General features: G+C 45.4%; 1 long non-coding RNA gene across 1 annotated transcript; it reads left to right on the top strand.

Annotated features, from left to right (window-relative positions):
• The first annotated feature begins 1,452 nt into the window (after positions 1-1,452).
• LOC106727047 lies at positions 1,453-12,926 on the top strand. Its single transcript, XR_001363194.1, has 3 exons — positions 1,453-2,241; positions 8,133-8,575; positions 9,342-12,926. It is a non-coding gene; the product is annotated as an uncharacterized LOC106727047 (long non-coding RNA).
• The last annotated feature ends 9,291 nt before the right edge of the window (positions 12,927-22,217 follow it).

Genomic DNA, 22,217 nt, shown 5'->3' with positions numbered 1-22,217 from the left:
AGCGGTTCTCAACCTGTGGGTCGCGACCCCTTTGGTGGTCGAACGACCCTTTCACAGGGGTCGCCTAAGACCATCCTGCATATCAGATATTTACATTACGATGCATAACAGTAGCAACATTACAGTTATGAAGTAGCAACGAAAATAATTTTATGGTTGGGTCACAACATGAGGAACTGTATTTAAAGGGCCAGAAGGTTGAGAACCACTGCAGTATTCCATGTATACACTGCAACTTCTGCAAGTGATATTAATGTTGCCTCCTCTTCATTTTTTGAATGTCAATGTCTCTTTTCTTATTTTCTTTTAATATATTCCCACAGTGTTAGAGGACATCCTGGTTTTGCTTCTCACTTAGATTGGATTCTAAGAAGCATTTTAACATCTCACCAGTAAGCACGATTGGCTTCTGGTTTGGTGTCTAAATTTTTAATCACATTAAGGTTTTATTTGTCATTTCATTGTTAAGTGTATATTGAACTTTATCAAAACATCTTTTGAAATTTGTCTGTTTTGAATTTTTCACATTTGTCTTCTTTGATAAAAATATGGTGACTTATGTTAATCTGTTGCCTATATTGAACCACCTTTGCATTTCTGGAACATCCCTACTTCTGGGTCATGGTTTGCTATTCTTTAAATAGGCTGCCACTAGTTATCACTGCTTCGTGTAGGCTGTTGATACCAACCTTCATGAGTGAGCATGATCTACTGTTGATTTGTGTGCTGTCTTTGTCTGATCTGGGTATCAATGTTGTGAAACCCAAGATATCTTGCATCTCCATAGCATCTCCCCTGCCCACCAACTCCCAATGCTGGGTCGAGTATCTGGCCATGGAGCTGTCTGGTTTGTTCTGTGGATTGTGCGAGCCCATGCCCTCCCTGAGCACAGTCACCTGCCCCAGCTCAGCCCCTGCCTGCTCCCAGCACTGCACTTCCCTGGGAGTGAGCAGGTCATCAGGAAGAGAAACACTATGGAGACATGGGCTCATGGGCAATTGACAACAAGGGAGACCTTATAAACGATGCACACTGAGGCTACAGAACCCACACCCTCTGTGTGCTCAGCGACATTTGTTCTAAGAACAAACGTGATCTGATTCCTTCAGGCCAGAATTCAGGTGAGCAATTTGCTGTTAAAAAAAGAGACCTCTCTTATGGCTGAGTCGTATTCAGTTTGTGTATATGTACCACATCTTCTTTATCCAGTCCTCTATCACAGGCACTTTGTCTGTTTCCATGTCTTGGCCACCATGAATAATGCTGCAATGAACATAGGAATGCATATATCTCTGCGTATAAATGATTTAGAGTTTTTCGTGTATACACCCAGGAGAGGAATTTTTGGGTCATATGGTAGCTCTATTCTTAACATGGTGTTATATATAGATTTTGTAACTTAGAAATCCACACGTGAAACCTATATGTTCATGTTGACCAATGTCACCCCAATAAAATTTACTTAAAATAATCATTACAATGTAAAAAAAAAGGAAGGAGACCTCATGGCCTTCCTTTGAACAATGCACACCTGTCCTCCCAACTGCCGCCCCTATAGAAATCCCCTACGAGATAAGCATCTGTACACCTTTCCATAAAAATTTCGGAATGCCAGACATTTTTATGCAGAACAATTTTGGCCTCTCCTCAGAGGCAGGTGTGACCAGAGCCAACCTGTCTGGAGTGGCTTTTTACGTGGGAGTCCTCAGCAGTGTCAACAAGCATAACGATGTTATGTTACTGGGCTCCGCCCCTGGGAACCAGCGCACACCTTTACGGAGGGACCGAGTTTACCTTCCTTGTCCCTTCATAGCTTGGATTAAAAATTGCCCAGAGTTCAAATATTTAATGTTCTTCCTTATTTCCCATTCCTGGAATGTCTCATTGTGGCACGGCTTGTGGCCAATGTGTGGTGTTCCTCCCTCGCCAGGTACTGGGCAAGGTCTCACTTTGGGGCTACCTCAGCCCGAACATGCACCCATGACCTTTGCACCTTTGGGGCGGCTTCCTAGGTTGTTCTGTATTGCGTTATTTTCCTTTCTGGGTCGCAGCAAGTGATTTAGTTTTTATCTTATGATCAATTTTCTACAAATTTCACAGCACGTGGTCTGATTTGTTCTGTGACCGTGGGGCGTTGGCGGCTCAGAGGCAGCGGGCCAGGGGCAAAGGAAGAATCGTCCTACAGAATGTCCTGCGCTGTAGGTGCCAACTTGTGGCCTTTCAAAAATGAAGCTCAGACAGGTCAGCTCTGAGTTTCTGGATTGCCTCTTTCCTTCTTGCTTCATTTTCTTTCCTCAACTCCTGTCTCCTCCTTCCCTGGGCGCTGATACGTTCAGTCTTCAGCAACTCACAGAAGGCAAGCTGGGGATTTTCCATCCTGTTCATATATCCTCTGTGAAGAGCTCTGTTTTATGGGAAGAGGGCTTATATCTCTGACATCTGTCCTTCCTTCCCTAAAAAATAAATTATAATAATTAAATCTTTAGAAAGTTAACCAATGGGTCTGAAATTCTCTCAGAGTATGGTAGCCAAACCGTGGGCTTGATGGGTCTCTCTGGCCATCCAATGTCATGTGTGATTCTTACAAAACCACTGCCAGCCCCGCGGCAGCCCACCTGCCCTCTCATATGTGTGCATGAAGGTGACCCGATGAGTTTGGTTCTCTGAATCTGCCATGGGGACCCCATGAGGGTTGGGGTAGGGAACTGTTTTACTCTGAAGGGCCCTATTAAACATTCATGGTGCTTCCCATCCATTTTCTTCTTCCCTGGACTGAAGGCCTAGACCTCCAAGCTTATGAAATAAGATGCAAAGCTGGAGTTCCTTCCAAGTGTTCCTTTGCCCAGGACATTGGCATTCTTTCTTTTCATATCCAAATAGATACTCCCTTGGCGATTACTCAACAGAAAACTGGCATTCCCTGAAAGCCAAACAAAACCAGCTCAAAAAAACAAAATGAACCAGCACAGAAGACATCTGAGCCTTATTTTCTCTGACCTGGCAGGTCAGGGGGAAGGGAGAAAGACAGGAGGCTGCCTGGGCACCCAGCTGCCTCAGGGCTCAAAGACCTGTAACTAGGTCACAGTGACACCAGGAAATGTGTGTAGTTCTCTGGGCAGAAGCAATGTGGCTGTTGCTGCTGCTTCAAAGGTAGAGCTCAGCATGGCTGCAGCAACTGCTGAAGGCTGCCCACTCTTTCCACCCTTTCTTCTTTCTTTCCTGCTTTGCAATAGTGAGTCCTCTCTTAGGTCTCCTCCTAAGGGCCTCTGAGGGTGCCTGCAGTCACTGCTTCCCATTCAAGCCATGAATTGGGTTAGGGACATTCCATTTTCAACTCTACAAGTTAGCTCTACCCACATTTAAAGATAATGCAATGCATAGTAAAAGAAAGCATTACATTTAAAAAATAAATGAAATTCACCCAAATTCCCACCACCTACATTTGTCTCTTGAGTTCCCTTGAAAATTGACAGTGGAAATAGGCTTCTGACCAAGAATGAGATGCTGGCAGCCCCACCTTCTTTTCTGATCACTGTCAGATAATAAAAAGCTCTGTGGTTAATTTTAGTCCTAAAACAGAGTCCGGTCTTTAATTAGAATAACACCATGTTGTAGGGTATATATGCATATTACATACTAATACATACATATTAGCATATGTCCTATGATGCAGTCAAAACTCTAAAGCGGGTGTCACTGACTTCTCTTTCGTCTCAGACACGTCCTGAGTTAGCCTGCAGCGGGGAAGGGACATGGTCTGTCCTCACCCTCACTCTGCAAGGTGAGGGAGGGGTCTGCACAGTTCTTTGGGGGCTGGGTAGCTCTGCATCTTGGGGCCCCGCATAGGAAGGCTGGTTCTTCCACTCAGGTTTCTGTAGAAATGCCCTCTGCTCTCTCTCCTGGGGTTCCTTTGGCCCTGGCCTAAACAGACACAGCTCCATGCCACATGGTCCCTGTGACTCCCCACTCAGTCCCAGGTATTCCTGCACCACCCCCACCCTCCCTCTCTAGGTCTTCTCACCCCTCCATGCAGGTAGAGCTCAGCATGGCTGCAGCAACTGCTGAAGGCTGCCCACTCTCGCCACCTTTTCTTCTTTCCTGCTTTGCAATAGTGAGTCCTCTCCTAGGTCTCCTCCTAATATTGACTCAAGATGCCCCCTGCCAGCTGCCCTAGGTTGAATAGTGCCCCCCAAAATTCATGTCTTCCAAGAATATCAGAATGTAACCTTATTTGGCCATAGGGTCTTTGCAGATATAATTAGTTAAGATGAGTTCATACTAGATTACGATGGACCTTCTAAGAAAATGTCCTTATAAGAAAACAGAGACACAGAGACTGAGGGAATAATGTCTTATAGGCAGAGATTGGTGTGATGCGTCTATAAGCCAAGGAAGGCCAAGGATTGCCCGAGCAAACAGGAGCTAGGAGCAAGGCCTGGAAGGGGTTCTCCTTCAGAGCCTCCAGAGGAACCAACCCTGCAGAACCTCTGCAGTTTTAACTCACCCAGAGCGTGGGACTTCCTTATGGCAGCCCCGGGACATGAATGCACTGGCTTCCCCCATTTACTCACATCTGGTCCCAGAAAACACCCATGTACCCTGTGCCCTGATAAACCCTGGAGGTCCCCCAAAGGCAGCCATCCCCTGGCCTTGCCTCCTAAGTCTTTGGTCAGCTCTTGTCCTCTCCATTTCCTAGTGGCAGTTAGAACCCATTTTCTCCCTCTCAGTTGTGGATCAGACACCAGACTTTGGTGTCACCCGACTGCCCTTGGACCCCCCTGAGCTATGGGTTGGGCACTAGCATGCCCTCTCCTCTCCCCATTGGTGGGCTTGCACAGCAGCCAACCGCTCTCTGCAGAGACTCTTCATCGTCTCCTCACAGGAGGAGACTGCTCTTCCATTTATCTCTTTGCAAAGCTGGCCTTACTAAGAGGTCCATGTTCTGGGCCAAGAGCTCTCCTTCATTCCCTTTGAAATTCTGCATATGGGTGGGGGGAGGAGGGTAGAGGTGGAGTCTTTTCACACTCATTTTGGTTCCCTAGTTCCATCCTAACATCCTATTACATGTGGTATGTATATAAATATGGTTTTACATTGTTGAGGTGGGACTGTACAAAGTCTTTATGGAGGCATTTCAGGTTCATGGTAGTAGATTGAATTGTGCCTCCCTCCCAAAGAAGACATGTCCTCCCAGAATCCATGAATGTGATCATATTTGGGAAAAGGGTCTTTGCTGTTATAAGTCATCTGAGGATCTTGAGACAGGATCCTTGAATTTAGGGTGGATCCTAAATCCAATGACAGGTGTTCTTATAAGAAGAGAGGAAGGCATAGAGATACACAGAGGAGAAGGTGATGTGCAGAAGGCACAAATGGGACTCATGCAGTCCCAAGCCGATGGAAACCTGAAGCCTCCAGTAGCTGGAACAGGCAAAGAAGGGTTCTCCCTTAAGCCTTGGGCGGGAGCTGGCCCTGCAGACCCCGTGGCTGACACCTTGATTCCAGACTCCCAGCCTCCACAGGTGTGAGGGAATAACATTTTTGTGGTTTTAAGTCACCCAGTTGTGGTGATTTGTTATGACAGCCCTAGAAAACGAACACACTAATTATATTACAAATGTTTCCCCATGTTATTAGACATTTCGGTAATTTTAATGATAACACACTATTCTGTAGTATAAGGAAGCCAAATCAACACTCTATTGTAAAATGTCTAATATTTGAAAATTGAACTAACTAAATAATAAGGAATTAAATGCACTTGAACGTACCTTTTGAGTACCTGGTAATTTCCTTAGGAAGATTTCCCCGTGGTGGAACTATTGGGTTGAAGGCTACACCCTCTGCTCTGCCTGTACCTTCCCTGCCTGAAGTCTATTGCTCAAAACCTGTAATTTCTGTAACTATTATTTTATACTGGTTGGTACAAGACATGTAATAACCCTGTGACTCATTTCTGTAACAATTCTTACAGATGCTGGTCTGTGAACATGAAAAGTAGCCTTCCGAAAACAAGGCCTAACCCAGTACTTACCCTGTCTGGGTTACCCGTCTGATATATTTCAGTCACAATTAGCTCACGTCCCTCAATTTGGTGCCAGGCATGTATTAAAAATGTGTTTCTTTGTGCTTTACCTTTTATTGGTCTCTCCTCTAAAAGCAAGCCCTGAAATATAGCAAGTTGTCCTTAAATCAAGCACCACGCACAAACATGTCTTGGGTCAGCTCCCTCCTCCATCTCCAATACTTAGTAGCATAAATGACATAACTTCTGGAAGTAATGTTACAAGAAGACTTTGGCATTTTGTTCTGAAGAAGTCAGAATTGAAAAAATTACTGAAAATTCCATATACCAGGAGGTAAAGGACCTGTGGTTCAGCTTGTGGTCTGCTAACATCTAATGCTTTGACTTGAGCATGTTTGTATCCCTTAACTGTGGTGACATACTCTGGACAGTGAGAGCAATGGGCTGAATGAACTCTCACATTTCCAAGATTCTGTCCCCCTGCTAATGTTTAAATGGCCCGTTTGAAGGCCTTTGCGTGTTCATGTCTAAGTACTGGGGCAAACGTCTGAATCCCATCAGCCTTCCTCTGCACATCAGTCAGAGATGGGACCTAAAATGGATGCCTGGCCAAAATAACAACCTCAAAACCCCGATCACATTAAACCAATGCAGTTGTGCTAGGAGCTTAACACGTTCATTCTGTTGAATAAAACATCTGATTTTTACACGAACTGCTATCTTGAACACAAGGCTGTAATTAGAGCTGATAACATAAATCATGGAATCCTTATTCAGCCAGCTATTATGTCTCATTGGTATGTTTATAAGAGACTGTGACCTACCATAAGCATGTCTATATAATTCTGACCTGGAATCTAAAAATGACTTTAATAATTTAGTCTAGAAAGAAACTGATTAATATAATCAAATAGGGAACTTATTATTAGTTTGGCCAGTTACTATGAAATAATACTGCTTGATTCTAAGAGAGAAACATAGAAATATGCACATATACATGTACATACAATGTATAAACACATGCAGCACACACATGCACACACACGTACACAATACATAGGCACACAGGCACACACATACACACAGTGCATAAGCGCACAGGCACACATGTGCACACACGTACATACAATGCATAAACACACACAGGCACACACTAAGTAGTATAAAACACACAGAGGAGCGTCTTTACCTTCTTCTTCTCAGCACTTTTCTGCTTCTCCTCTTCCTCTTCCCCTACATCACAAAGAAAGATGCCATTTCCACACAGCAGCCTTTTGTGTGGCACTACCACCTGCTATGCGCTGGCAACCATGTTCTCCACCCCAGCCTCCCTGCAACGGGCACAGCAACACATTTGGAATCCGGAATCCACAAGAAATGACGAAAGTGGGAATAGCACAGGCATAGGCCCAAAAAGCAAGCTTAGATACCTAGAATGTTCCAGCAGGAAGGGATAGACAGGTGACCTGTCTCCACCCCAGCTTTGAACCATGGGGAGCCTGAGATCCAGGCAGCATGAACCTGAGTCACAGCCAGAGATGGGATTTGAATTCAGGGCCTCCAACTCCCAGGTCACATGCTATCTGGGGGTCGGAACTTACAAGGCCCACAGTCCAGTTACCAATAACCATAGGGGTCATTGGGTGCCACTGTCTTACAGGAGGAAGCCTGGGCTTCAGGGAAGAGGGTGCCCCCCTATATTCCTGTGAGTGTGGCCCCAGGAGAAGGACCATTTTTCTGCCTCTGGAGTTCCAACAGCCATGTCTGCACCAGTCTGCACATGTCTGCTGTGGGCCCGCCTCCCAGGAGCCCCGTTTTCGGAACAGAATGGCATGCTTCAGGGGGCAGCCTCACCTACAGAGAGCCCTCTGTCTTCCCTTTGCTGGTGGCCATTAGGTGACGTCAGCCTGCCGTCCTGGTTAGCAGACCTTCCCTATATGCTCTTCAGCTTCCATTATGTGACCAGTTTGTGCTTTACTCTGTGTTTGTCTCCCATGTCTTGCTCTCCCTCTGAAGAAGGCCATCTTTTGCCATCTCAAACTGAGAACCCAGACTGATTTTGCACAACTGCCTGGCCGGTGCCCACAAGCAATACCTCTCCTTCCAGCAGGACCAAGAGAGCCAGCCTCAGTGAGTGGGAGTGACCTGCACAGCCACCTCTCCCTCCAGAGTCAGGAGCCCTTTCAACTTCGGGCTCCGAGGCCAAGCGTGCTCACTTCAGGTCCTTTCCTGTAAGGTAATCTTGGGGACACTGGGGCTTCCCCATGGCCTGGGTCAATTTTGTTGAATGGACTCTGGACTCTTTTAAAAGGACCTGATCCTTTTGAATTTTGCACAGCCCTAAACATAATCCCTTTGATAAAAGGGTCTTTGCTCCTGATTATCAGAACACTATGGAACGTCTGTAAATATCCTATATAATAAAAGGCTAATATGCAAATAGACCAAAAGGTGGAACAACTGAACAACCAGTCGATATGCTGTGCGCTGACCACCAGGGGCCATGTGTGGAAGATGGCGGGCATCAGCTGCGGCGGGATGGTGGAGCAGGTGAGCAGGGGCACCAGACCAAGGCGGGCGCCCGTCGCTGTCATTGGGGCAAACCTCTGGTGGTTACTGAAAATTCTTTGCTCCTGCGCACCGCAGTCCTGCCCGGCACTCGCACCTGCTGCCAGGGCCGGGGCCACTGCTCACACCCACTTCCAGTGCCGGCCCTGCTCACACCGCAGCTGTTGGTGGAGCCGCCATTCGCACCCACTGTTGGCACCCGGCACCAGTCCCAATCGCTCTGCGCCGTCAGTGGGTGCAAGCGGCCACAGCCAGCCCTGTTCACTCCTGAGGGCTTCTCCACCTCCCCCTGCTCATGAGGGGTGATCAGGGCAGCAGCCGCTGCTCGAACCTACTGAGGGTACAGGCCCCGCTTGCATCAGCTGCTGACACTGGCCCCAATTGCTCTGCGTCAGCGGGTCGAGTGGGGCTGGTGCCATCAGCACATGGGAGTGGTGGCAGCAGGAGCGGGGCTGCCAGCAGAGAGGGGACTGGGGCCCACGGCAGGAGGGGCCAGGTGGTGGTGTGGAGGATGGGCCGAGACCCACCCCTGTGCCCACTGCAGCCTCACGGCCCACAGTTCCTTTCAAGGTGCATGAATTCATGCACTGGGCCCCTAGTGTTTTTATAATTCCATGTAAAGTTGGTGTGCAATCAAATGAAACCAGTCTGAGGCAGCTGCTGCTCTCTGGACAGGCCCATGATGGAATTCAGAAGGAATGGGGCAGGGGGTGGGGATGGGGTTGGAATGAGTGACTGTTCCCTGCAGGCCAGTCTGGTGCTCAGACCCTTTAGCCTCATTTTAAGTTGCCAACACAAGAACAAAGCGTGTGACTTGTCAATGTGCAGCAAGACATCATTAAAGACTGATGTTAACCTCGGAGTCCAGCCTAGCCTTGGAGCCTCGGAGCCGAGCCTCAGAGCCTTGGAGAGCCAAGCTGAGCCACGAAGAGCTGAGCTAGTCCCGAAAAAACACAACCAGAAAAAGGTTAGGAGGGAAAAACAAAGGGGTTTAACTGATTTGGGTTGGCATTTTTCTGATGACAAACATTCAAAGGACCCTTCTACAGAAACACCTTGTTTGTTGGTGTGCATTTGGGGGAGGAGGAAGTTCTTGAGGGACTTTTCATACCAGAAGGACTTTCGGCTTAAAGTTTTTCATCCCCGTGGGCCTCCAGTTTAGCCCCTTGGCCAGGCATAACCCATCATTCCCTGCATGGTCCTGCCCTGACCCGGGCTCCAGATGCTTCAGCAAATGGAAATGCGGATCATTTCTGTGGCTCTGTAAACACCCGGCTTACCCAGAAGCACATCCAGCCAGCCAGTCCCCCAAAGCCAAGCCAACTCTGGGCTCCGTACTTAATGTCCTTGTTCCTTGTCACCCCAAACAAGGTGGACTAAGTGGCCCAGCCAATCTGCTCTTTTCTACTTTTCTTTTCCTTGTTTTTTTATTCTCTGTTCTATAAAAGCTTCCTGCCTTCTGCCCCACATGGAGACTGTCCATGTCATGAAATGTTAATGTTTGTTTGTATCATCAAAATTGTCTTTTGTAATCATGGTGTAACATGTACTGGCATGAACTGAAGTTTCCTAAGACAGAGAGGGGGCATGTCACATGACTAAGGGGAGCAGGATATGCCATCCCCAAATATGCTGTTTGTCATTCGCCTGTTAATCTGTCTTTTATTGCAGGGGTCTCAACTAAGAATGCAGAAGAGAAGAGGGAAATTAGTTTTTCCTTCCTTACAATTTCCTACATTTATTTAATCAGACGTTTTCTCACCTCCTCCCCTTTTTCGGTTTGGGAAGCTTGCCAAGGGGTGCTTTGGGAAATGCTAACCTAGGGACATATATATTACTAAGTAAAATTTAAGCCCACTGCCGATGCCTATTCTGGCTCTTTGGCTCAGAGAAGATATGTTCTTGGCAATGCAACCTGGAAATCAGAATGCATTTTCCATAAAAACAATGCAGCTAGATGTAATTGAAATAGTACGATTAGAGCTATAATTTGGATGTATGTGGGCCAATTGAGCTTTTGTGGACTAGTCTGGAAATCAAACACCAGGGACAGAGACGTCACGAGGGGAGAATCCACGGGGGGTTGCAAGAAGATTAGAAACATACATGTGAACTTCGACATGCTTACTCGGGGAGCTGACTTTGAATTCTCAAAGCAAAGCTTTTTATTAAGCTTAAATTGTGCACCCACTTTTTGAATGACTGAACCTAACGCGAACTGTTCCTACTTGTTGCCAGCTCATTGCCTTAAAATTCTGAGTCGTTCTTTCATGTTAAATTTTTCTTAAGAATTACAAAAAAAATCTTGAGTAAATGTCTTACAATTATAATCAGCTTTACTTGTTGCTATGGAGTTTTGCTTGGTTATAAATTCTTCATCTACTGCTCCTATTTCAGAAAAAAACATTCAACTGACTAAGTTTTAAAGATCTGATTGGCTTCATTCAATAATTCATGAATTGGGCAGCATCCCATCTAGCCGTTAGAAAGGAGCTCCAAGGAGATGAACAAAATGAAACTGTTATGCTGAGGAGGGGGTGAGACGAAGAAGTTCTTCACAAAGAGGGATGATTTCAGACAAGGTCGCCTTCCTTTGGAGGATGTCAGAGTCCCTCACTAGGGCTGACCAGGTAATTGCAGACGGACTGGTTTGAGATTCCACTCCTGGGAGTGGCTGAAACAATAACCAAGTTCGGTATGAAGTCTAGCTTTGGTGACAGGGGCATGGCACAGGTAGCTCTCTTTGGGGCCTGTCTCTTTTTCATACTCCTCCTTCAGCTCAAGTTTCAACAGCTGAGCAAATATTCTGACTCTAATGACAGACAATACATACAATTTGTAATAGTTTTAGTCTTCACTGTAGCAATGCCTACCCAAGGAGTGCCAAGAAAAGAAAACAAAACTGGAAAGATATTTCATAGTAGCGCCAACACAGATCTTCAAGAAGAAAGATTTGGAACGTTTCCTTTTATTCAGGATGGAAATTTTGTCTAAACAGCTTGAGAACGAGAGAAGCCATTTGTCAAAAGACTCATTTTAAAACGTTTAAATCTCAAGCTGTTAGTTGGGCAGCAGGCTCCTCACCAGCAATTTTGTACTAACTTGTTTTTCTAGAAGAAAACATGTTTAATATTTGTCAAAATGATTTTGATGATCTTATTATTCTATGGTTGTCAGAGCAAAATAAAAATCAAGGCTATACCAGGCCAGATAAATGTAACATAATATTTTTTTTAAAAAAGAAGATATTATATTAAATAAGAGTAAAATCAAACTGCAACGGTATATCGGGCCTTGTTCTGAAGACTTAAGCTCGTACCACCCATGAGAGCTGAGCATTTGCCATTCTAAGTTGCTCAGATGTCTGAGCTCTTCTGCAGTGTAAGAGTGGAAACTTTAGATGAAAGCGGAAGTATTCAGAGGTGAAATGGCAAAATTTTTGAAGCTTAATTTGAAACGGTGGCTTTGTAATATGTCAACTTAGCCATGCTGAGCTATGCTTCCCAGAATTCCCTTTCCTGTATGTTTCTAGTCAGGGTGGGCCACAAAAGACATTCTTGGGAGGTTTTGAGGGCAGAAGAGATGCAGCTGCCATTCTGTGGGTCATGCACACCTCACTGCAGAGCAGCTGGCTCACCCCTCGCCTTGTTGGCGGGAGCAAGCAGCCGGGCCTGCCACCAGTCCACCTCCCCTGGGATCCCCTTCCCGCTTCTCTAGCTCCTGGGCCAGGTGTGTGTGTGGTGAGCTCTGCGAGGGAGGGCTCCAGCTCCTGCAGGACATCTGCTTCGTCAAAGTTGGTGGTGGCGAGAATGACATAAATCTACCAGTGGTAGATTCTGTTGCTTTCTGAAGATTAGCCATCTGCCTGCCCATCCTTGTGGGGTGCCAGTCTTGATCTCCTACATTTTATATCGATTTTCCCTTCTGACTGCTGCCTTGTGGATTTCAACCTCCAGCATCAGAAACAAAGATAACAGCCTTACAGATACATGGGAACAGATGTCGCTATGTAGCTATGTAGACATGGGGTGATGGATCTGCCTCTCTGAACTCTGGCACACACGACTACCTACATAAATAAATATATGTGTGATATTGAAAGAAAGAAATTCAATACAACAAACTGTTAGTATTCTTTAACCTAGAAAGCAGGTATATGAATTTTCATTTTACTATTCTTTCAGCTGTTTTGTATGTTTAAGCTTTTCCATACAGACGATTTGGGGAAAGAAAGAATTGATCTTAGTAATGAGTGAAGTTCACAGATTTTTTTTTACAGTGGCGTGTCCTAGCCTTTTTGTCTCTACCCGAATAAAACTTGCCTTTGCTCTTACTTGGAGTCTTACTCGATCTTGAATTCTTTCCCGTGTGGGTCAAGAGCCTGAAAGTCCCAGACCACACCGGGCAGGGGCAGGGCCAGGCCCGGGCACAGAACCGGTCCAGCGATACCACTACTAATGCAATCCTCTGAGGATTTTATCCCGTGTCCCAAGTGTCACCTGTGGAACAGAAGCTCCTCCCCACCCTATGTGAGCTCAGGGAATCCTTCCGCCAAATGCTTTCTGGTGAGTCTTTTCCTGAACTCAATTTCTTCTCAAATATTCATAGGCCAACACTCAGCCAAAGATTTGAAGGCTCTTTCTTCTCTGGCAGTCTCCAGAATTCTCATTCTGTTTTTGTAGCTCTTTCTTCTATATTTTACCCAGAACATTCTAGTCATGTTGGCCCTTCCAAAGTTCAATCTCTTCTTCCTCAACTCAGGGAGACCATTGGGCTCTGTATGGGACCCCCTTTCTGTTCTGCAGCCTGGAAACTGCTTCTAGTCCATAAACTGGGGCAACCTAAGGGCTTACTGCACTGATTTCCCTTCTCTCGGGGATCCTGCACTTTCAGTTATCCACGGCCTACAAAACACTATTCCATACAGTGTGACCATCCTCTTGTTGTTTAAGTCAAGAGGGTCTTTGTTAAGCCATCTTGGCCAGAAACATCCAGTTATTTATTATGGATCATATAGAATATTTTCATAAAATGATCTGTTAATTTTTAACATTTTACCTCATAGAAAGCAGGAAAGAGATGCAATGATAACCACAGGGGCCATCGCAGAGTTCTACCTGACATTTCTAACTTTAACTCACAGTAGCTGAAGTATAAAATTCTCATGGGGAAATTCAATTAATAAGCCGTCACCTGTGCCCAGTTTTAGCAGCCAAGTTCTGCACATCAACCGTGAGTCCTTCAGGCTCCATGAATTGGGTTATAATTTCTGCTCAGTAGGAATCTGTGTCAGGTCACTGAGCCTCTAGCCTCTGTTCCCCCTTGAGGTATGAGGATGTATTTTTATGCAACTTAGAGTTGAAAATGAACCCTCTGCTCTCACTGTAGTGATTGGCTCAACCCAAAATCTAATAGTGCTGACAACCCAGTAACTTTACTTTGGAGACCATGTAACAAACAGCCAAGATTATTATTTATTTACTTTTATTTTCTTAACCCTCACATGAGAATATGTTTTTATTGATATTTTTTTTAAGAGAGAGAGAGAGAAACATCAATGTGAGAAACATTGATGGGTTGCCTCTCATATGTGCCCCAACTGAGGATCAAACCTGTCACCTAGGTATGTGTCCTAACCAGGGATAGAACCACAAACCTTTATGGTGCATGGGATGATGCTCCAAACAACTGAACCACCCAAGCAGGACCAACCAAGATTAAGATGGACAACAACAGAGAAGTGATCTGAGAGTTCTAGCTACCGTATATTGAATTTTTGGGATTGGACTTTGCAGTGAATCTGTAAAATTCTCACACATTTAATTTTTTACACTTTATATAATTGCTTCTTTCATTTAAATTCAATTCTGAAAAGTTTTCCTTCTTCTGGAACAGTTACCTTAAAATTAAAATTTAATTTTATAGTATCCAAACATGGGTGATATATACTGATTTCATATTGTCCTCTCTTCATCTGCTAACCACATTACCACAATCATCATGCTTGCATACTCCCCTTGCCTCCCAAATATTTCATCCTTTCTCAGGGAAAGGCTTTTTTGACTTCAAAATCCTTCAGAAATTAATTTTGGCATAACTTCTTTACTCCTTCCAAGTTACTTTGAAACTTTTATCATTTCTCTCAAATCATAAATCATTGCCTTTTGAAAGGAAAAATTATCTCTTACTTCTCTTTGAAGTAAATATATTTTTTAAGGCTGTCACACTTAGACTTTGCTAAAGACGCCAGAATCTAAAGTTATTCCTGTGTTTACAAGTGACTTGACTCACGGGCCTCTTGTATCATTGAAGGATTGTTTAATAAACCATTCATCAACTGCTACGTTTACCCAGGAATTACTGTGTTCTGCTAATTCAGTGACACTGCTTCAGCGAGCTTTAGGCCCCTTCAATAATATCCATAACATACTCATGAGTTCCCCAGTAGAGGCCCACATTTCTACCTAATTTCTGAGTGATCTAGAACATGCTAAGTTGAACCAGGAGAGAGTCTGACCCCACCAGGCCAGTCACCCCTTTACCTCCCAGCATTTGATCCTAAGGCTTTGGCCAGAATCAAGCTAAGCAGGTGCTGCCAGATCACACAGTCCGGTGGAGAGATGAGCTTCCCCCTCCTCCTGTGCTTTAAAGAAGGGTACTCTGGCCGCAGTCGACTGGGATGTTATGGGTGATGCTGAGGTATCTGTAACTTCCTCCCTCTTCTCCTCCTCCCTGCATACCCCACCCATCCATAGATAATGGGGAGATGATTGTGTAAGAGACAGCCTGACCCGCACGCTATGTGTTTGGATAGAGCCACTGCAAATACTGACATGCGATGCTCCGTGTCCAGCCCATCGCCCTTCAGCGAAGGAGGAGCAGTGGCACATTCTGTTCCATTCTCACACTCACCCTTCTTCTGTGTTTATCCCAATGTTTGGCTGAAATCTAAAAGTGGAAAAGTGCCCAGGTTAAGCTTATTTTGAACATTAAAAATCTATAAATCACTTCCTGTCACATCAATATGAAAAGCTGAAGGCATAGGTACTCTGTAATGAATTGCGTAAACAATACACAGAGCCAATATAATGAAGTAAAAGCTACAGATATACATCCCCCTTAATTTATGCGAGTGAACACATATCCACAATTTACAGGTCATAAAGCAAAAAATCAGACTTCGCAGCTCTGATTGTCGACATTCCTCAGAGATCACTCCTTGTGATATTCCATAATTCGGATATTATAGATATTAGGGCATCATATAAAAGATTATGGAATCCCTGGAGAAAGAGAGATAAAAACCAGGCAGTTGAAAAATGGAAAAAAGAATGAGTCCAGCAGGAGAAACCTCATCTTGTGTAGCGACGGAATGCAGGCTGTGATGGATGTAGAAAATACGTTGTCCATCCTTCATCGCATGGAACCGCTCCGGTACCATTTAGTTTATGGCATCAGACTGCTAACAACAACAACAACATCAACAACAACAACAACAACAACATCAACAACAACAACAACAACACAGTAAGAGCCTGGGAAAAGCTTGAGCCAGAAACAAAGGAGAGACAGGAAACGTCTGAGCTGCCCCCTATGAGCCCCATTCCCATCTCACTCCTTTAGTTTGATATATGCAACTTTCTGTACCAAATCTGATTAATTCAAAGGCCGTGGAGAGATCATTTGAACTTAATGGATTATATGTTTTTATTTGCAAGCCTGGCCTTTTATTGAATAGCTAATTTCTCTATTCAGCAGATGTAAGCCAAGGACCCATACTCCTCCGGGTGAGGAATAGAAAGGAGTGCAGGTAGCCTTTTTGGATTCAGTTAGGAGGCGGGAGGAAACCTAATAATAACTTAAGAAAGACTTGAGATTGCCCTAACCGGTTTGGCTCAGTGGATAGAGCCTCAACCTGTGGACTGAAGGGTCCCAGGTTCGATTCCAGTCAAGGGCATGTACCTTGGTTGTGGGCACATCCCCAGTAGGGGATGTGCAGGAGGCAGCTGATCAATGTTTCTCATTGATGTTTCTAACTCTCTATCCCTCTCCCTTCCTCTCTGTAAAAAATCAATAAGATATATATTTTTTAAAAAGAAAAACTTTAGATAATAGTATGTAAGTTAGGTCATTATATAAAACATTGGTCTTAAGTATCAAAACCAACTTTTCCACACTGACAGGGTCATTTTTTAAAATAAGAGTAATTAGTAAGGGGGAGTTGGGCTGCAGTCATCAATGATTACAAAAGTATCATTTAAAAAGATATATGTTTTTATTGATTTCCAGAGAAAGGACAGGAGAGGGATAGAGAGATAGGAACATCAATGAGAGAGAGGAACATCATCAATTGGCTGACTCCTGCACGCCCCCCCCCACCCCACCCCCAGGAGGACTGAGCCACAACCCACCCATGTGCCCTGACCAGGAATTGAACCTGTGACCTCTTGGTTCTTGGGTCAACTCTCAACCGCCGAGCCACACCGGCAGTGCAAAAGTGCCATTTTATGGGAATATCATAACTATCTATGCTCTGAAGCCCTACCTGCTTGATTGACAGGCACAGCTGTCTCTTTGTGGTGTTTTCTGGCCCAATTACTCTTTCTTGGAGTCCAGCTGCTGTTCTTAGAGCCTTGTGTGGGTGTTCACCGCTTGCCACACCCTGTCCTGGGTTGGGGTCCCCCGCCCTCTAGATGGCTCTCCACGCTGCCAGTCACTTGCTGCTGCCTCGGACACTCTCCACCAGCCTCCACACCCGCTGCATGATCAGCTCGTCCAAGGGCTTCCCGATCATCTTGTCTATTTGTTTTGGTTGTAGAGTATACAAAGGCATCAAACATACTGACCTTGTATCTTTCTACTTGCATATTTTAAAGAAACATTATGTTAAAAGCAATGTAATTCAACTCTTTTAGAAGAGAATGTATTCGGGTAAAATTGAGAGACACGGTATTTTCTAAAACGTTGTGATATAGACTAGACAAGTGTCTTTACGGACAATGAAATGGTTCAGGGAGGGTGAGCCTTGTACCAAACAACTCAACCGGCTTCTGACTTGGTTACATCCCTTTTACCCTCCAGGCATCCCCTGGTCCTGTTCAGCAAGGCCCCAGATCTGGGATCCCAGGGCCTGAGTTACAGGGAGGCAGGTCATGAACCAGCAAAAGGAGAACTGTTCTAACACTAGAGCTATTTTCCAGGTTGCTCAGGAAGAGAGGGGCATGGTGGCCACAGGAACAAGGTCAAGGTTGCCTTGATGCCATAGGTGGCCGGGGCAGAAGAGTGTCACTGTACCAGAGGGTTTCCTGGCAACACATTCAGGCCCTTCCTGGGGAGAGTTGTGAGATCTCCCATGTGCAAAGGTTAAATTTGCAAATCACACCGCAGGGAGTCAAATTGGCAGCTCCTGAGCAGTGATTGGGGTCACAGGGACAAATGCTAATGACCCTATTAAGAGTGACAGGAACATGTCTTTGTCCTCATCAGTGAAAGTCATCTCCAGATAGCAATAAATTGATTTCTGAATATCGTGTGCAGCATAAATAAATAAATACATGGCCCAGAAATGAAATTCTAATAGACTTGGTGGGAAGTAATTTGTGAACAAATCTTTCTGCTGCTCTGTATGCCAATGGCATCTCTGGGAGAGGTCGTCAGTGTCTCCAGTGCATTTTCTAATTACTAATGCTAATTAGCTGCATCATCATTTGCATACCATTATGAGGCAGAAGCTACAGAGGGCAGAGGTTCTGGAGTTTTTTTTTTTTCTCCTGTTCATTCAGGAATGAGGGGAGTTCCACCCAGGATGCGTGTGTCAACAGACAGAATGGCTGGAGTAGGGTTCAACCCTTGGCATGTCCTTGGGGGCATGGCAGCTTCCAGCTCTCAGATCTGAAGACAAATGCAGCTTTATCTCTATACTTACACCTGTGTCTGTGTCTGTACCTATATCTATATCTACTAGAGACCCGGTGCACGAATTCATGCACCAGTGGGGTCCCTCAGCCTGGCCTGTGGGATTGGGCTGAAACCGGCTCTTCAACATCCCCCAAGGGATCCAGGATTGCAAGAGGGCACAGGCCAGGCTGAGGGACCCCACTGGTGCACGATCAGGATTGGGGAAGGACTCGGGATGTTGGCCAGCCACGGAGGGACTGTGGGAGGGCTCCAGTCCGGCTGGTCTCACTCAGTCCCTATCTATCAGCCGGACTCCAGCAGCAAGCTAACCTATTGGTCAGAGCATCTGCCCCCTGGTGGTCAGTGTACATCATAGTGAGCGGTTGAGCTGCCTTAGCATCTCATTAGCATATTACGCTTTGATTGGTTGAACGGATGACTGGACTACCGGACACTTCGCATATTAGGCTTTTATTATATAGGATATCTATATCTATATCTATATCTATATCTACATCTATATCTACATCTATCACCTATCTTCTATTTATGTCTATCTATCTGTCTATCTACCTATCTAGTAGGCCCATGGCCAATTTGCAAAGGTTTTTAGGCACTCCCAGTTCTGGGAAGTGTGAGGGGTAAAAAAAGTATTACTTTTCCTCCCACCTTCTAAGTTCTTCTGTTAGCATAGGTAGCTAGATATTAATAATGGGAGGGAGCAAAGGGAATCAGACATTGTTGAGTGAATGGGCTGGGGAGCTGAATGGGACACTGAGCCTGCTGCTTCACTAGGAAGCCACAGCTTCACACATTCCCCCAGTCATCACGGAGGGAGGACAGCAGGAGAAATTCCTCTGTGGGCACATGCGCAGGAGGAGCCAAGATGGCCACCACAGAGGCCTGTCTGTCTAGCTCAGGAAAAGGATCAGATTGGATAAAGAACTCAGGACCCTGGAAGATCCAGGAAATGGATTGGTTAGAGAGAGGAACCAGCAGAAGCCCAGGAAAGATTGGGAAGTTGATTGGTTAGTTTGAAAGGGTACCTGGTCCTTCCCAAGCCTGACATGATATAACCTAAGCTTAAGAAAGAAGCCTTTAGTCTCTCTCTCTCTCTCTCTCTCTCTCTCTCTCTCTCTCTCTCCACACGCTCAATCAGGTCCTTTGCACGTTCTCTCTCCATAGCAACCATGCGGCCGCAACAGCTGCCTGGGGTCAGGGAGCCCCATGACTCCACACATGGGCCTGGGCACAGTGCAGCCAGAGTACAGCTGGGAAGGGACTAAGCTAGCCTATCAGGACAGAGACATGGCCTGAACCAATCACTCAGGATGTCTGGACACTGGCCCTATGTGTGGGCCTGATGAAGACAAGGCTACATTTTTTCACTGTGGGATAGACGGAGATGAGACCTTGGGAATCCAGGGCAGTCCTTGCATTTTGCTTCTACAATAAAACCTTAAACACCACACCACACCACAGCCTCCCATAACCGTGGGTCCCTGGAATGCCTTCCTTCTGACGCCCTGAAAGGCCTCATTTCTACCAGGCAACACTTCTAGCTGGGCTAATAATTAAATTAACAGATTAACAGGAAAAAATTAAAAAGTTAATATGTGTGCAGGGGAGGTGGCTGCTTAGCTCAGTTGGTTAGAGCATGGTGCTAGCATGTGTGCAGGGGGAATTAATAGAAGCATGAAAATTCCAAAGACTGTGAGGCAAAATTGGGTATATATGACATTCCGAACAAAGGGTAAAAAGCAGGCATGGGGTAGAGGTGGTCGGCCTGGAGTAGGCAGTTTATGGGTAGTAGAGGAATATCGGAACACACTCGGCAGGTAAATGTTTGCTCGGCAACCCAGAACCGTGAGACACAGCAGGCAATCTAGCTAACTGGCCCCTGCTTTGCACCTTCCAATCTACCGTGCTTAATTCAAATTAGGCTGAGGTGAATCAGTTAAGGTCTCCCTCCTGGAGGAGGTCTTTCTGAATCTCTTGGCAGGAAATGGGAGGTCAAACATTCTTCATGAGCCTTTGTTTCTTAATAACCAGCTTAAAATCATTATTCCAAAAGGCAAAACTTTGGTCCCCTTTAGAGGTCATGTGGCACAGTGGTTAAGAGTCCAAGCTGTGGAGTTAGACCCTAGCTCAGCCAGATGAGGGAATCTGACTACTACTGGTTCAGGACTCCTGTTGACACTGATGGGATCAAAATTCTGCCACCCTAAAGCAGCCTTTTGGGATATTGATTTTTACATTAGGGAACAAAGGACTCAGAACCTTTGACCTTCCTCCTGTTCCTGCCCGAGAGATTCAGACAGAGAAATTTGCTTTAGGGAGTGTGGTAGGCAGGTAGACAGACATGAGCAGAGCAAGGACAATGGGCCAGGTACAGAAGGTCACCAGGGTGGAAAGCCCCAGTGCCTAGCAAAGGAAATTGTAGGGTAGGACCTCGCCCCTAGGGTGACCTTTTCTCCCCTAGCATCTCGCTGGTCATGAGGTTTGGACCCCCTGACTTTTCCTCTCCAGAGATAACATCTAGGCCTCAGTTGTATTTCAGCTCCAGGTCCAGAAAAGCAGCAAAACCAGACCAGTGACCCCATGGCTGACCTCAGGACCAGCTGCGTTAGATAATGACTCCCTGCCCTGGTGCCAGCCGCTCAATCAGTGGAAACCTAGACCCTGAAAGGACACACATGGAAAACTGCTGAATAGTCTACTGAGATCATCCCTAAAATCTCCACCCTTAAGATCTTTAGGACCAAGATCCAACATGCTCTCCCTCAAAAGAAAGAGCACACCCTTGCCTTTCCCTTCCCCTCTCCCTCCTACTCCTCTCTGGCAAGTTACCATTATCTTCCTCACCGCAAGCTCCAAGGACCTTTCCTTTCCCTCTATAACTTGTTTCCTAAGCCCTTTTCTTCCACAAATTACTTCTTCCACCTCTGTGACTTTCCGAATAATGTTCTCTTATAGTTGGAGTCTTGGCTCTGATTTTTTTCTTAGCCAGAACTCAAATTCTGAGGTTGCTGAACTCAGGTCCAGTCTGACCCCACCAGTCTAACACCTGGTGCCATTCCCCCACCTACGACATTTCCTGGCCCCCCTAATTCAGGGGAGAGTGTCTGCAGAGCTGACTGCCTATAATGGATGTTTGGCTTCTGCTTGTTTTTCTGCTTTAAATACCTCCCCCGGCCCCCCGCCCCTCCCCCACAAAACAGCAGGACTGCCTATAATGGATGTTTGGCTTCTGCTTGTTTTTCTGCTTTAAATACCTCCCCCGGCCCCCCGCCCCTCCCCCACACAAACAGCAGGAAACTATAAAAAATCAATTACTTTTTTTTTTAATTCAAAAGATAGAGTGTATATTTCTTAATCCATTTACATAGTCTATATCATGACAGAAATTGCATCTGAAAATTAACCGCTAGCTTCTCCTCTCCATATTTGATTATCTTCATGGATTTTTAAAATGAGAAATAGGATAAAGCCTTTAAAAATATAGCTAGCCTACCTTTGTCATTCTAACTTTGAGGTTTAAGTGTTATTTCTTTAAAATAAATACAGTGGAAAACTTCATACTGCTAAAATACAGAGCCATTATAAATATGTGATAAATAATATAGAGCAGTTGTTTGAGATGTGAAGTGTGGGATTTTATTAACAAACTAGAGGCCCGGTGCACAAAAATTTGTGCACTCGGGGGGGAAGGGGGGTCCCCCAGCCC

Source organism: Myotis brandtii, unplaced genomic scaffold (genome assembly GCF_000412655.1).
Source record: "Myotis brandtii unplaced genomic scaffold, ASM41265v1 scaffold354, whole genome shotgun sequence".
Taxonomy (NCBI): Eukaryota; Metazoa; Chordata; class Mammalia; order Chiroptera; family Vespertilionidae; genus Myotis; species Myotis brandtii.
Note: the sequence above shows the minus strand (reverse complement) of the source record. Positions and strands in the feature narration are given on the sequence as shown.